Source organism: Chelonia mydas, chromosome 11 (genome assembly GCF_015237465.2).
Source record: "Chelonia mydas isolate rCheMyd1 chromosome 11, rCheMyd1.pri.v2, whole genome shotgun sequence".
NCBI classification, from domain to species: domain Eukaryota; kingdom Metazoa; phylum Chordata; order Testudines; family Cheloniidae; genus Chelonia; species Chelonia mydas.
The window spans coordinates 58,410,816-58,425,532 of record NC_051251.2 but is presented as its reverse complement, the minus strand read 5'-3'; the positions used below and the strand labels follow the sequence as shown (position 1 = coordinate 58,425,532).

Genomic DNA, 14,717 nt, shown 5'->3' with positions numbered 1-14,717 from the left:
GGTGACTCGTGATTCATAGGTTCACATAGTACATTAATAGTGCAAGTCTCAGAGCCCAAGTCAGCTTGGTCTCGGAGCCAGGGCTTCAACCCCAGCATCTCCATTGCAATTTTTAGCCCTGCAGCCTGAGGCCAAGTCAGCTGACCTGAGCTCTGAAACTTGGTGTCACAGGTTTTTTTTAAATCACAGTATAGCTGTACCCATAGATTCCAAGGCCAGAAGGGATCGTTGTGATGATCTACTCCAGGGGTCGGCAACCTTTGAGAAGTGGTGTGCTGAGTCTTCATTTATTCACTTTAAGGTTTTGCGTGCCAGTAATAATTTTAACATTTTTTAGAAGGTCTCTCTCTATAAGTCTATATCTTATATAACTAAACTATTGTCGTCTGTACAGTAAACAAGGTTTTCAAAATGTTCAAGAAGCTTTATTTAAAATTAAGTTAAAATGCTGATCTTACGCCGCCGGCGTGCTCAGCCCGCTGCCAACCTGGAGTTCCGTTCACCTGGGCTGGACATGGGGTGTGAGGGGGCTGGGTATGTGTGTGGGGTGCAGGAGTCAGGGCAGGGGGTTGGGTGTATGTGAGGGGGATGCAGGAGTCAGGGCAGGGGGTGTGGGGGGCTGGGTATGTGTGGGGGATACTGGAGTCAGGGCTGGAGTCGTGGGGGGGTGCAGGGCTCAGAGCAGGGGTGTGTGTGGGGGGGTGTAAGGGTCAGGGCAGAGGGCTGGGGGTGTGGGCTGGGGTCGTGGGATTGATCCCAGCCCCAAGCGGCTCACAACAGGGGGCTGGAGGGGATATGCCCCGATTCCACCCCCCTTCCCCAAGGCCCTGTCCCCACCTCTTCTCCGCCTCCTCCCCAAGCAGTGAGCCCTTGCAAAGGCCATCAGCTGATTGGAGTCAGGGAGGGAGAGGAGGAGGGGCAGGAACGCAGCAGGCTGGGGGAAGAGGCAGGGGAGGGGGGAGCAGGCGGAGAAGAGCGGGCCGGGGCAGGCAGGATTTTTAATGGCACGCTGCTGCCTGCTGGGATCCCGGCCTGGGTTCGGCAGCAGGCTGAGCGGGGCCAGTGGCTGGGACTCAGCAGGCAGCAGCGTGCCATTAAAAATCAGCTCGTGTGCCGTCTTTGGCACACGTGCCATAGGTTGCCGACCCCTGATCTAGTCTGACCTCCTGTATAACTTTTGTATTCTTGTGCCTCTTCTCTGAACCTTCTCCAATTATTAAACACCTTTCTTGAATTATGGGCACAGACCAGGACCCAGTATTCCAGCAGCAGTTTCACCATTGCCAAATATAGAGATCTACAACCTCCCTTGATATGACAGACTTTTTTGCAACTGCTTCACATAATGTGTGCCATGTTAATTTTATATCTTTCTAGTTTGTTAATCAAGATGTCATGCGATATGACAACGCCTTAAAGAAGTCTAAGTATATTACATCAACACTATTACCGTTATCAATCAAACTTGTAGTCTCATAAAAAAAGAAACCAAGTTACTTTAACGGGATCTATATTCCATAAACCCATGTTGATTAGCATTAATTATATTACTCTCCTTTAATTCTTTATTAATTGAGTCCCATATCAACTGCTCCATCGTCTTGCACGGGATTATGTCAGACTGAGAGGCCTATAATTACCCAGATCTTCCCAGTCACCCTTTAAATATTGGCAAAACATTAGTTTTCTTCCAGCCTTCTGAAATTTCCCTGGAGTTCCAACACGTATTGAAAATCAGCATTAATGGTCCAGCAAGCTCCACAGCCAACTCTTTTAAAATTCTTGCATGCAAGTTATCTGGACCTGCTGATTTTAAAGTGTCTATCTTTTAGTAGCTTTTGTTTAACATTCTCCTGATATAGAAGTGGAATGGAAAAAAAGCGTTATATAATATGACTACATCATCAAGTGTGTTTGCCAAAGCTAGGAGATTGTTACAATAGGCATGACCTGCTGCTCCCACCCCTAAGATCATCTGCATACCGCAGCTCAATGTAAAAAGCTTGTAAAGCACATGCAACCCCACATCTACTTCACTGTACTTACTAGGAAATCTGGAGTCACTTTGGAAGGGATAAATCTTACTCAACAACATCTGATACAGTTGTACCTCAGAACCTCCACCAAACATGGTGACACGATTATGGAAGAAACATGGAGGGCTTCCCCAACCCTCATCCTTACCCTTCTGCATCCCAGACACAAAATTTTACAGGGAGCTCCCCCTCCTGCAGCTGTCAGTAATATAAAGGCTGGGGAAAGCATGATGGGTGGCCTTGTTACACACAACAGAGTGGAAACAAAGGGTCATTTCCTACCTCCTTAGATAGCTCACTTCTTCTCTCTCCATGTATTCAACCTGTGAAAGGCAATGGGGAAAGCCCCAGTGTCAGTGGGGGTGTATGACTGAGGCACGCAGCTTGTTGTAAAGCTATTATAGTTCACAGTCACACCAAAACCCACAGACCTTAGAGCACAGTGGGACTCCGCTGTGAGGGAGTGATATGGTCTCTGGGGGAAAGGGGCTAGGTTCTAGTGACTCACAAGGGCACAGCTACCTTTGTCTCTCCTCAAAGATGGGGAAGAAGCATGGCCCAAAGGGGATGATAGGATCATCAGATAAATACAAGTCTCTACCTTTTGGGCTACAACACAAACAGGGAGATTCAAAGTTTGGCCCCATGTGCCTTTGTGAGAAACCACCATGCTAAGGTAAGGACACATTTTCTATCAAAATTCTGGCCTGACTTTTGTCCACATGGGTTACACTCTAACCTAGACTCTCTAGGGAAAATTAAAAGATTAAAAAGTATATTTGCTTGTCAGGCCATAACATTCCTGTTCCTTGAATAAACAGGAAGAGCCACACTCAAATCAAACAGCAATGAAAATCCAGTACATTCATTTACTTTTATGAAGCTGTTTCACTCTCGCCATAGAATTAATTAATCCCTGATCCTCCAAGTTACTCCACACACTCCAGACCCGAGTCCATGCAGAGCTAAGTGCAAAATCAGAACCTAAGGTAGTTTATAAAACTACCACAACAACTTCCGAACCCAGGTAACAGTGATATGCCAGCGAATCACACACAAAGACCTGTATTTCTGATTGCATCTACCTTGGCTAAAATGGGTCCTGTCACTCACTAGTGACAATAGCAACTGTAATGTACCATCTGACCCCAAGCATTTTAACTATGTCTCTAATCCTTCTGCGTTATTACAACTATACCCATTGAACTCTGTTTTTCCTGCATGCAATGGCAGCAGACTCTGCACGACATATGTGCAGCATGTGTTCTCGGTGTTTATTACCACAAGGTCACCTCTCAGATCTTAGATTGGGGAACTGAAAGGTTTTTCAAGATAAGACAAATAGTGTGGGAAACAATGGTATTTTAAAGTAGAATAAATGTTGTGCTTGTCAGATTTGACAGTGTTCCTTGAACATAATGAATAGAGGGGTTGTTTCCTAACCACAATGGCCATCGCCAAACCAGTAAAAATGGGACCCATAATTCGTCATCAGTGTAGCTCTTATTTGGAAAAAGTCTTAGTTCTACAGCATAAGGTCTGCTATATGATTCTACAGGAATATAACCAGGGTGCTGCTGGGTTTCTTTGCCATACCAGCCACATGCTGCAAGGACATTGTGCAACCTCTCTGCTGTCATTGTGTAAGCAGCAGAAGCAGCGCTAGGGACCACTATTGCAAAACCTCTGTGTGGGGCCTCACTCACCCGACTCTATCCCATTAGGTCTGTTGCTTGTCCAAGTTTTGTTAAAGAAGTTTTTAACTTTCCTTGCACCTGGAAGAGGATCTAAGGTTAGAGACTTAGGGGAAAAGAAATCCATAAGGATTTGATAACCTTTTGCATTGTTCTTTATGAATCAGAATCACTTAGGCCTTAGGGCTGCTTACAATTTGCTCTAGTTTAGTTCAACTGAGGCCATGCAGACCCTAGCTTGGGCACTCTTAGCTCAGTTTCACTTGCTCCTAATCAATTTTAAACTAAACTGAAATAAGCTGCTTTTAAAGTTTAAGAGACTTCACCCAGCCTCGTGCACCAGTTTTAAATGGGTTTTTAAATGACCGCTGACATCAAACCAGGGCATTAACGTCACTTACTCGCATCCAAATGCCCTGGATCTTATTCACAGCGCCTTGTGAATCCCCCCTGCCCCAAACCACCACCACGGGCCTCCTCAGCCAGCGGGACTGGCGGTGGCAGCCGGAGTGCCGAAGTCCGAAACCTCCCCAGCCCTTTGTTCCGCTCTCGGGCAGGCAGCGACCGAGCCCAGCCCGGCCACCCACCGCGCAGGGCCCGGACAGAGAGAGCCGGCAGCTGCCCCCGCCCCGGCGCCGCGGCCAGGTCCGGGCGCGGATCCCCCGGGCGGCCGGCGGGGGCCCCGGAGAGGCGGGGCGCGGGGCAGGCTGGAGGCCACGCACCTGAACGCGCACCGGGCGGTCCCGGGGCTCCAGCAGCGGAGGCGAGCGGAAGGCGAAAGCGAAACTGGCTGGTCCGCGGCCCCGGCGGCGGGGCCAGGGGCGGGCAGCGACAGCAGCAGCAGCAGCTTCCTGTGCAGCCTGGTGGCGGAGCCCGGCCGGGCCCAGGGAGGAGGCGCGGCTGCGTTCGCCGCCCGAGCGGGGCGGGTCTGCCGGGACGGTGCCCAGCCCACAGCCGAGAGCCGACTGTCGGTGTCCCTCCGGCTCGTCTCCAGGCCTCGCTGTGAAGCGCCAGCCCCCGTCCCCGGCCCTGGAGAAACAGTCGTCGTGTCACCCCGGGGTGCCGCCCTGCCTTTGTTCCCTCGCTGCGGGGTGGGGACTTGGGAGAGAGTCAGGCACGTCCAGGATTTTTCTACTTCTGGTAATTGTCCGGCGCAAACTAGCTGTTTTGTTTCATATACTCAGGCTTATGCAGTAACGTACGCAGCGCTTCTTACCGGCTGTTTTTACAATGTGGGGAGAGCTATAAATATTAGTCTCCCCCATTAGGGCAGGTGATGGGGGATAATAATTTATAACTCTCCCCACATTTTACAGCTTGGAAATCGGGCAGCGGCCTGTAGGACCGAAGTGACTCATGCGTCAGACACTGGAAAGTGGCTTAAGCACCATTAATCCTGCAAATGTTCATGTAACTTTAAAGCCAAATTTGTGCTCCCCATCGTCGCTGGTTGTGCCTGAATCCAGTCCCCCCTGCGTAATTTAAAACAGCGTGAAGGCTGCTCCACATTATGCGGGCTCCAAGAGGCTGTTACGCAGCAACTGGGATGCAAGGAAATCCTAGCGATGCCCCGCTCCAGTTGCAGGGAAGGGGAGCCGCAGAGAAGTCTGTATGCCACCACGGAGTCCCTCTGCACTGGAGGATTCAGGTCCATATTGTGCTGGCAGAGGCACAAAGGAAGCCCAGTTCTGGGGAAAATGTAGCCCTAAATCTTCCCAAATGTTATATTTAAAGGACAATGCATAAAAATGTAATATAAGTTTACAGAGGTGCAGTAGTGCTATGAGAGACATAAACATTTCTACAATTGCTCTTACTACAAATAACCCAAATACTTTTCTATGTGCTTGAACCACTGGCAGGAGAAGAGGTCCAGCAGCCATTCAGTATCTCACCTAGCATATTGTCCAGGGCTCAGTCAGCTGGTTTCCAATAGAATAATGAGCACAAATGAGGGAGGAGCTTGGAAAAGTTTGTTACCTTTATCAATATCTATTAAATATTCTGGGGTGCTGGCTAAGGAACCCCTTTTGGGGCATAGAGCTAAGATGTGAAAGTCTTCCAGATCTGTGGATGGTGTTGGCTTATTATGAATGCACCTACAATAATTAATAATACTGGACAGTTATCTAGCAATTCACAGCTTCAGAGTGTTGTACAAACAGTAATTAATCCTCAAACACTCCTGTAAAGTAGGTATTGCTCCTGTTTTATAGATGGGGAAACAAAGACACAGAAAAGTTATATCAAATGACTTTACTTGCACACAGCAAGTCAGTGGCAAAGCCAGGAGTAGAACTCAGAGTTATTGTCTCAAAACTCTGGGTTTAGAATGATAGACTACTGATAACATTTTACTTTTACAATACACCTTCCACCCTGAGGGATCAGGAAGCATTTTACAAAACACTGTAAGTGTGAATCATTTCATCCTCACTGAAATGCAGCAGCTGAATACACAGGAACACTATATATAGTTGAGAACAATATGTTATTGAAACTGCAGGGAGAAATTAGATAGGCAAAATGTAATTATTCAAACTGGAATGTGGACAGATACCAAGCTAATATCCTATCTTGCATAAACATGCTATGAGATATGTATTAACCAGAAGTGGTTAGGATCTCAGTTTAATATCTAAAAGACAGCACCAATAGTACAGTAGTGCTTATGGCATCATGCCACGGCACTGGATCAAAAGGAAATATGCCATTCACTGAATCAATATCCACTTTTCTTCCTTGGATATATTCTATCCAAATGCATGGAGACCTAACCTGGGTTAGTAGGAGAGGACTTTTAAGGTCAGAGCCTGAGGTGATGTGGCTGCAGGCTAACAGATATGAATGGATAGTGCAGAGAATTGCTTTCTGCAAAAATCTATGTTAAATTGGCAAATAATCTATTTTGCTAGTACAAGACCATCTACACATAAGGGACTGACATACTGTATTATTTATTCATGCCCTCAGTTTTCTTTTGAATCACTTTCTTAATTGTTTTGTATGATTGCTGAGCAGTTCGCGTATTTTTGTAGATTATGTGAGCTAATGTATTTTTCCTTTGCAGTTTCTAAAACTAAACACTATCCTATCTCTTCCACTCTGTCCTCCTTCTCCTGGAATAACACGTGTATATAAGGCAAAATGTATAATGCACCAGTATCTCCTGCAAATTGTAACCAACCTTGTTTGTCTGAGTGATTGTCTGACCAAGAAGTAGGACTGAGTGGACTTGGTAGGCTCTGAAGTTTTACATTGTTTTATTGTTGAATGCAGTTTTTTTGTACATAATTGGACATTTGTAAGTTCAACTTTCATGATAAAGAGAGTGCACTACAATACTTGTATGAAGTGAATTGAAAAATACAATTATTTTGTTTTTTACAGTGCAAATATTAGTAATAAATATAAAGTGAGCACTGTACACTTTGTATTCTGTGTTGTAATTGAAATTAATATATTTGAAAATGTAGTAAACATCCAAAAATATTTAACATAAATGGTATTATATTGTTAACAGCGAGATTAATCGACATTATTTTTTTAATCATGCGACTAATCACGATTAATTTTTTAATCGCTTGATAGCCCAAGTACTGAGTGAAGTAAAGTTGTAAAATCAATGTTGGCAAAGCAATAAATGAATCATTAACGCATTTCTGAATTAGCAGAAATAATTCTCTGTCTATAGACACAGATAGGATTTCTGCTTGTATTTCACAAAGAATCCAGCTTTGACCATTGTCAATTCTATTTTTAAGCATGTCTGACTGAGACAAGCTCTCATGTTATTGTATTATTTTACAATCACGTGAGATCCTCAGGTCCAGGTGGCTGTTGCGGTTTGTGAACCTGATTCTTGATCTGTAAAGTGATCTCATCTGATCTGGCAGAGAGCCGTTTTATTTTTAGGACAGTCATTGCTATGGTTACAGTGAAGGCAGACTTGGTTCTTAGTATCCCTGATTGTGGAGCATTTGCTATGTAATTATTAGTAACAATAAAATAATTGTGAAATTATCTCTAATCAGTGTATTATGTGCATGTAGGGAGGAAAAATTATATACCACAATAGTTTTAGAACATGAATAAGCATTTTATTTAAAATTAAACAACATTTTTACATTCCACAAAACACCAAAATTAATTATCATAAACCTAGGATACATTGATGAGCTACATTCATCACTGGTGTAGCTTATGAAACCATTGAATTGCACCCACTTAGCTAAGCATAAATTTGGGTCACGGGAGTCAAGCCTGCTTAACTAAATCTGGGAAATATAGCTGTTTGCATGTAAAGTCTGTGAGGCTATGAAATGACTTCATTTCTTCATCCTACAAATAGTCATGGACCCAGATTCATAAGAGTAGCCCTATTCAAGACTGCACTTAAGCATGTGCTTAATTTTAAGTGCTTAAAGTTCAAATTAAGTATGCACTTAAGAGCTGTCTTGAATAGGAATGGAGTTAAACACTTGCTTTCATGCTGTACTGAGTTGAGACTGAAATCAGTAAGAAGGCAGGGAACTGTCAATTCAGTTGCTATTCTTTATCTGAAAATCTGAAGACACAGGACTAGGCAATTCAGAACTGGGCATATTGTTCCTTGTTCCTCTGTAAACTCATTAGAATATAGTCCTCTTGTTACAGTTCTTTTCCAGAAAATGAAGAACCTCTGAAATCGTCAGAACAGTTTTATTCTATTTGTTAACTATCTTTAAACAGAATGATCTGCTCTTTATAAAATACAACTTGTAAGCAATATCTATCAAGTAATGTAACAGGTTATTAAATGTATCGTATCTAAGGCTACGTTTTAGTCACGGGTATTTTTAGTAAAAGTCCTGGACAGGTGACCGGCAGTAAACAAAAATTCATGGCCTGTGATCTGTCCATGACCTGTACTATATACCCCTAACTAAATCTTGTGGGGGGACGGCCCAGGGGCCACCACAGGTGCTCGGGGAGAGGAGGTGGCCCACGGGTGCTCAGGGGAGGTGGCTAGGGACTCCTGCTGGTGCTGGGGGGATGGGGTTTGGCAGTGCTGGCAGGCTCTCTACCCAGCTCTTCACAGCTCCCCGGAAGCGGCGACATGTCGCTCCCTCAGCTCCTAGCTCTGCGTGCTGCCCCCACCCCAACCACCGGTTCTGCAGCTCCCATTGGCAGTGAACTGCGGCCAATGGGAATTGCAGGGGCAGTGCCTGCGGGTGGAGGCAGCCTGTGGAGCTAGGAGCTGAGGGAAGGACATGTTGCTGCTTCCAGGGAGCCACCCAAGGCAAGCGTCGCCCAGAGACCTCACCCCCCTCCCACGCCCCAACCACCAACCTTGAGCCCCCTCCCACATGCACCCAAACTCCTGCTGCTGCTGGGGAGAGGGGTGCGATGGCCCGAGACTGCTCAGCAGCAGCTGCTGCAGAAGTCCCAGAGGTCCCGGAAAGTCATTGAATCCATGACCTCCAAGACAAACTCACAGTCTTAATCATATCACATACATAAATGTTTACAGGTTTCAGAGTAGCAGCCGTGTTAGTCTGTATCCGCAAAAAGAACAGGAGTACTTGTGGCACCTTAGAGACTAACAAATTTATTAGAGCATAAGCTTTCATGGGCTACAGCCCACTTCAGCGGATGCACAGAATGGAACATATAGTAAGAAAATATATATATACATAGAGAAAAGGTGGAAGTTGCCATACAAACTGTAAGCGGCTAACATTGGCCAAACTGGACAGTCTCTATGCAAAAGAATAAATGGACACAAATCTGACATCAGGAATCATAACATTCAAAAACCAGTAGGAGAACACTTCAACCTCTCTGGCCACTCAGTAAAAGACTTAAGGGTGTCAATTTTGCAACAGAAAACCTTCAAAAACAGACCCCAATGACAGGTTTCAGAGTAGCAGCCGTGTTAGTCTGTATTCGCAAAAAGAAAAGGAGGACTTGTGGCACCTTAGAGACTAACAAATTTATTTGAGCCTAAGCTTTCGTGAGCTACAGCTCACTTCATCAGATGCATTCAGTGGAAAAAACTGAATGCATCCGATGAAGTGAGCTGTAGCTCACGAAAGCTTAGGCTCAAATAAATTTGTTAGTCTCTAAGGTGCCACAAGTACTCCTTTTCTTTAGACTCCAATGAGAAACTGCTGAGCTTGAATTAATATGCAAACTAGATACCATTAACTTGGGTTTGAATAGAGACTGGGAGTGGTTGGGTCATTACACATATTGAATGTATTTCCCCATGTTAAGTATCCTCACACCTTCTTGTCAACTGTCTAAATGGGCCATCTTGATTATCACTACTAAAGTTTTTTTCTCCTGCTGATAATAGCTCATCTTAATTAATTAGCCTCTTGCAGTTTTTATGGCAAACATATAAATGTTTATATGGCACCTTTTACCCAGAAGGATCTAAAATTACATTACAGTCTTTATACACAGATTATAGATATTGGGTTCAATCCCATTTTCAGTGTACCTCCGAGAGTCTTTGAAAATAAAATACTAATAATGTATGGCCAGACCTTCAGCTGATTGAAATTAATGGAGCTATGCCATTTACATCTGACCCATGACATTTAAGGGCCTGATCCTGCACTGCTGAAGTCGAGGAAATATACCCACTGATTTCAATGGAAGGAAGATCAGGCTCTAAATAAATACACGCCTGCGTGCTAAAGCACTTGGAGTGCTCTGTAATGATTCAAAATTACGATGAGATACAGAAAATAAAATCTCAACAGTACACCAAACACAATAGCACCTGCAGATTAGTTTTTAAAGGCTCTTTGAAGCCTGTAAGAGAACTAACATAAACCACTGGCAGCTCACGACGTACCTTAAGGCCAACATAGCATAAAAAAAAAAAATCAAAAGTATGCACATCAAAAGGGCACACCACTGCTAGACAGTATTCGTGTTGTGCTGCAAAGAGCGTGTTTGGTGGGCGGCATACACATGTCTGATGCACAAGACTCATCAGCATTTCAAAAAATACCATAGCTAGTGTTAGCTTGAGTAATACTTGTTTCTTTCTTTGCTTCCATCTAAAACCAAGACATCACAAGCACAATTTCATACGGGACCCAGCTGGAATAAACAGTGCACGCCAGCCAATCCACATGTGTATTCCAGGCAGTGGCACCTGGGGCTCAGTGTGGAAATACTTTGTACATTGTACTTTACACAGCATGTCTTGTTTTGCTTTACAGAGAATGACACAAGAGCATGAGATGCTTAAGAAAGGATTAAATAAGACAATGAGCCTTAGTAAAACAAGCTGTTGTTGTATAAACATCATCTTGGGAAAATATCATATGGAGGTGTAAAACTCCACTGAAAAGTACAGCTGCAATCCCATGATCACAGACGTTTACTGGGCTGTGAAAATAAAGCTTTGTCATAAGAAGGGTTGTATGAAAAGTGGCATTTTAACAAATGTAAGCCTCTCCCTCCAGGAAATAGGAATCAGGAGTTTTTGCACTCCTCTATTGTATCATGATACGATTATTGCAAGAAACCCTCTCTTGCCGGCACCCTCACACTGAAAGCACACTGCATGATATTTGGTGTTAAAGCAATGTCATAGAAAAGCAAGGTAAGGAAAACTGTGACTCTCCTCATGTAATGCTGTGAACATGCATACTCCCTGTTATCATAGGCTAAACTGAGGTTGCAGATCAGAAGGAGAAGTGATAACACTGACATTATAGCCATGTCTGATGTTATATCCATGGACATTATAAGCAAGGAAAAAATCACTATTCTATCTGTCTAGGTTTTTATAACAGCACTTACCTTCATATTTCTAAGGCCATGAATCAGGAAAGCATTTAAGCACACCTTAAGTCCCATTGACTTTGAAGTAATTGACACACTGTGCTGTTGGTAGCATGAGGTAGGTAAAGGTGGCGGATAACTGGGGACAGACCATGATATTGACCTGTACTGGATTTATTTTAATATTTTTGTTGTTGCTTTTTCATTTTGGTTTTATTCTTCATTTAAATATTTCAATTTCACTTTGTATCGGTTCAAGCTACATAAAGACATTATAGCTGTTGGACCTGTGAAAGTAGAATGAATTATATATGAAATTGTAATTCATTAAAGAAACGCTGCTTGAAGAGTTTGTTGAAATGTAATTGTCAGGAAGAGAAACATTAAGGAGTGTGAGACGATGGGTCCTCAAACTAATTAACTTAGAGCTCCTACTGAGCTAGGAGATTGGTAAATGTTAGTATGTAAATAAGATATGTATGTATATTTGTCAGTTTCTGCTTCCTTTTGTCTCCTATGTTAAATTGGCTTTGGCTTCTACTACAGGACAGGCCTAACAAAGAAAATAACAGAACGCCACTAGCCGTCACCTTCAGCCCCCAACTAAAACCCCTCCAACGCATTATTAAGGATCTACAACCTATCCTGAAGGATGACCCAACACTCTCACAAATCTTGGGAGACAGGCCAGTCCTTGCCTACAGACAGCCCCCCAACCTGAAGCAAATACTCACCAGCGACCACATACCACACAACAGAACCACTAACACTGGAACCTATCCTTGCAACAAAGCCCGTTGCCAACTGTGCCCACATATCTATTCAGGGGACACCATCACAGGACCTAATAACATCAGCCACACTATCAGAGGCTCGTTCACCTGCACATCCACCAATGTGCTATATGCCATCATGTGCCAGCAATGCCCCTCTGCCATGTACATTGGTCAAACTGGACAGTCTGTACGTAAAAGAATAAATGGACACAAATCAGATGTCAAGAATTATAACATTCATAAACCAGTCGGAGAACACTTCAATCTCTCTGGTCACCCGATTACAGACATGAAAGTTGCGATATTACAACAAAAAACCTTCAAATCCAGACTCCAGCGAGAAACTGTTGAATTGGAATTCATTTGCAAATTGGATACAATTAACTTAGGCTTGAATAGAGACTGGGAATGGCTAAGTCATTATGCAAGGTAACCTATTTCCCCTTGTTTTTTCCTACCCCCCCCCCCCCCGACATTCTTGTTAAACCCTGGATTTGTGCTGGAAATGGCCCACCTTGATTATCATACACATTGTAAGGAGAGTGGTCACTTTAGAGAAGCTATTACCAGCAGGAGAGTGGGTTTTGTGTGTGCGGGGGGAGAAAACCTGGATTTGTGCTCGAAATGGCCCACCTTGATTATCATACACATTGTAAGGAGAGTGGTCACTTTAGATAAGCTATTACCAGCAGGACAGTGGGGTGGGAGGAGGTATTTTTTCATGCTTTGTGTGTATATAAAAAGATCTACACTTTCCACAGTATGCATCCGATGAAGTGAGCTGTAGCTCACGAAAGCTTATGCTCAAATAAATTGGTTAGTCTCTAAGGTGCCACAAGTACTCCTTTTCTTTTTGTATAAATAAGTTAGATTGAGCTTTTGCAGGGAGCTCACATATATCTGGGTGCATTGGCAAAGTGCTTTGCTAATAAACAGAGTGGTCTGACAAATTATGTGAGTCCTAATCTGACTTTGACGGACCCCACAGCAAGGATGAACGAGGCGCTATGAGACTGCCAAACTCTATGGCTAAAGGGTAACGGGAATATTTCTTCTTTCTGCTGTTCATAAGATGCATTTTCAGAATGTTGATTAAATGGCTATAAACATATGGACCTACCACTACTCATTGACTATAGTTTAAAATACAGATAACATATTTGCATTTACTCATAACAATCCATATAATCAGAGCTATTTCTCATGCAGAAAAAACATTCCAAAGCTTGTGCTTTCCTTTATTCCAAAAACCCCACACACCAGCATGAGGGCTATTATCACCATGGGCTGGGGCAAATGCATGGCCTGTGTCTTGGTCTCTGTCCTTTGCTACAGTATTCTCTGGGGTAGGTATCCATTTTGCTGAAGGTGCTGTCTGACTATAGAGTACTACACACTGTCCACTACATGTGGACCTTTTTAGGATTTTCACTACTTCCCTATCTTCTGGCAGCAGGCAGAAGCCTCTGTGAACTTGGAATCTATCTTCACTATTGAATTTAATTTTGGTATACAAGCAAGCTAATGATTTAGTACCATGAGTGAGTTTTACATGCAGTGTTAAGATGATTAGACTTTAACACCCATGATTTCTTGGTACCCAAACCCTGAAGCGCAGTAATTAAAAACATTCTGTAACAAATAACATTGCAGAGCTTTAGATTTATTATTAAATGGTTTTCAGACCCGTTTACAATTTAAAAAGTTATATCTATTACCACCTTTTTCAGTCCCAGCTCTGCAAACTCAGCCTAGGATCCGAATGACAATATAGGATCTTGCTAACATTACTGCTAGTAAATATTTAGTATTTGGAACTTTTAGCCAACAATTCTTTTGATGACACAGGAGCTATAGCACAATTAAGCTCACTTTATAGCATTACAGAACCAAAATAGCTAACAGGGTAAATAATAATTTATTGTATTCATAACAGTGAGAAACTGTAACTCTAAATGCATACATAAATAAATCTCAAAAAGAAGGTGCTATTTATAGGTATTCAGGAAAATAAATGTCAGCACATTTCAGTGTAAAGGTCTAAACTTTTGAATAATTAGCCTGTTGATCTAACCAAAAAGGATTAATGTAAGTAGCCACGAGCCATGTGGGTGCATCAAGTGTAAGTGCAGAAAACCAGAGTTCATTATAAATATTAGGGTTGGAAAGAATCTCAAGTCATGCAGTCCATTCCACTGAATCAATGCAGAACAGTGGTCAAATTTCTACAGCACATGTTTGTTCCCTCTTTAGCTTTAATCTCAAGTGGTATCCTAATAATGACAATTCAGCAACTTTCCTTAGCAAATCATTCTGTTGTCTGAGCTTATTGTTAAAAGGTGTCAGAGTAGCAGCCGTGTTAGTCTGTATTAGCAAAAAGAAAAGGAGTACTTGTGGCACCTTAGAGACTAACAAATTTATTT

General features: G+C 43.1%; 1 protein-coding gene and 1 long non-coding RNA gene across 16 annotated transcripts in view; one reads left to right on the top strand and one right to left on the bottom strand.

The window, feature by feature from the left end:
• Positions 1-4,591, bottom strand: part of CFLAR (CASP8 and FADD like apoptosis regulator) — a 36,771-nt gene extending 32,180 nt beyond the window's left edge. For 5 of the 15 annotated variants that reach the window (XM_037912611.2, XM_043525721.1, XM_043525728.1 and 2 more), the window contains exons 1-2: positions 4,453-4,589; positions 2,319-2,359 (exon numbers count right to left, since the gene is read on the bottom strand). The gene's annotated coding sequence lies outside the window, so the exon portion shown is untranslated. Of the gene's footprint in view, positions 1-2,318; positions 2,360-3,742; positions 3,812-4,452 lie in introns of all 15 variants that reach the window. The other 10 variants (XM_043525718.1, XM_043525727.1, XM_043525729.1 and 7 more) reach the window with 5 other exon arrangements.
• A 135-nt stretch (positions 4,592-4,726) lies between these two features.
• Positions 4,727-7,753, top strand: LOC122462487. The gene is made up of 2 exons (XR_006285044.1): positions 4,727-4,870; positions 5,047-7,753. It is a non-coding gene; the product is annotated as an uncharacterized LOC122462487 (long non-coding RNA).
• The last annotated feature ends 6,964 nt before the right edge of the window (positions 7,754-14,717 follow it).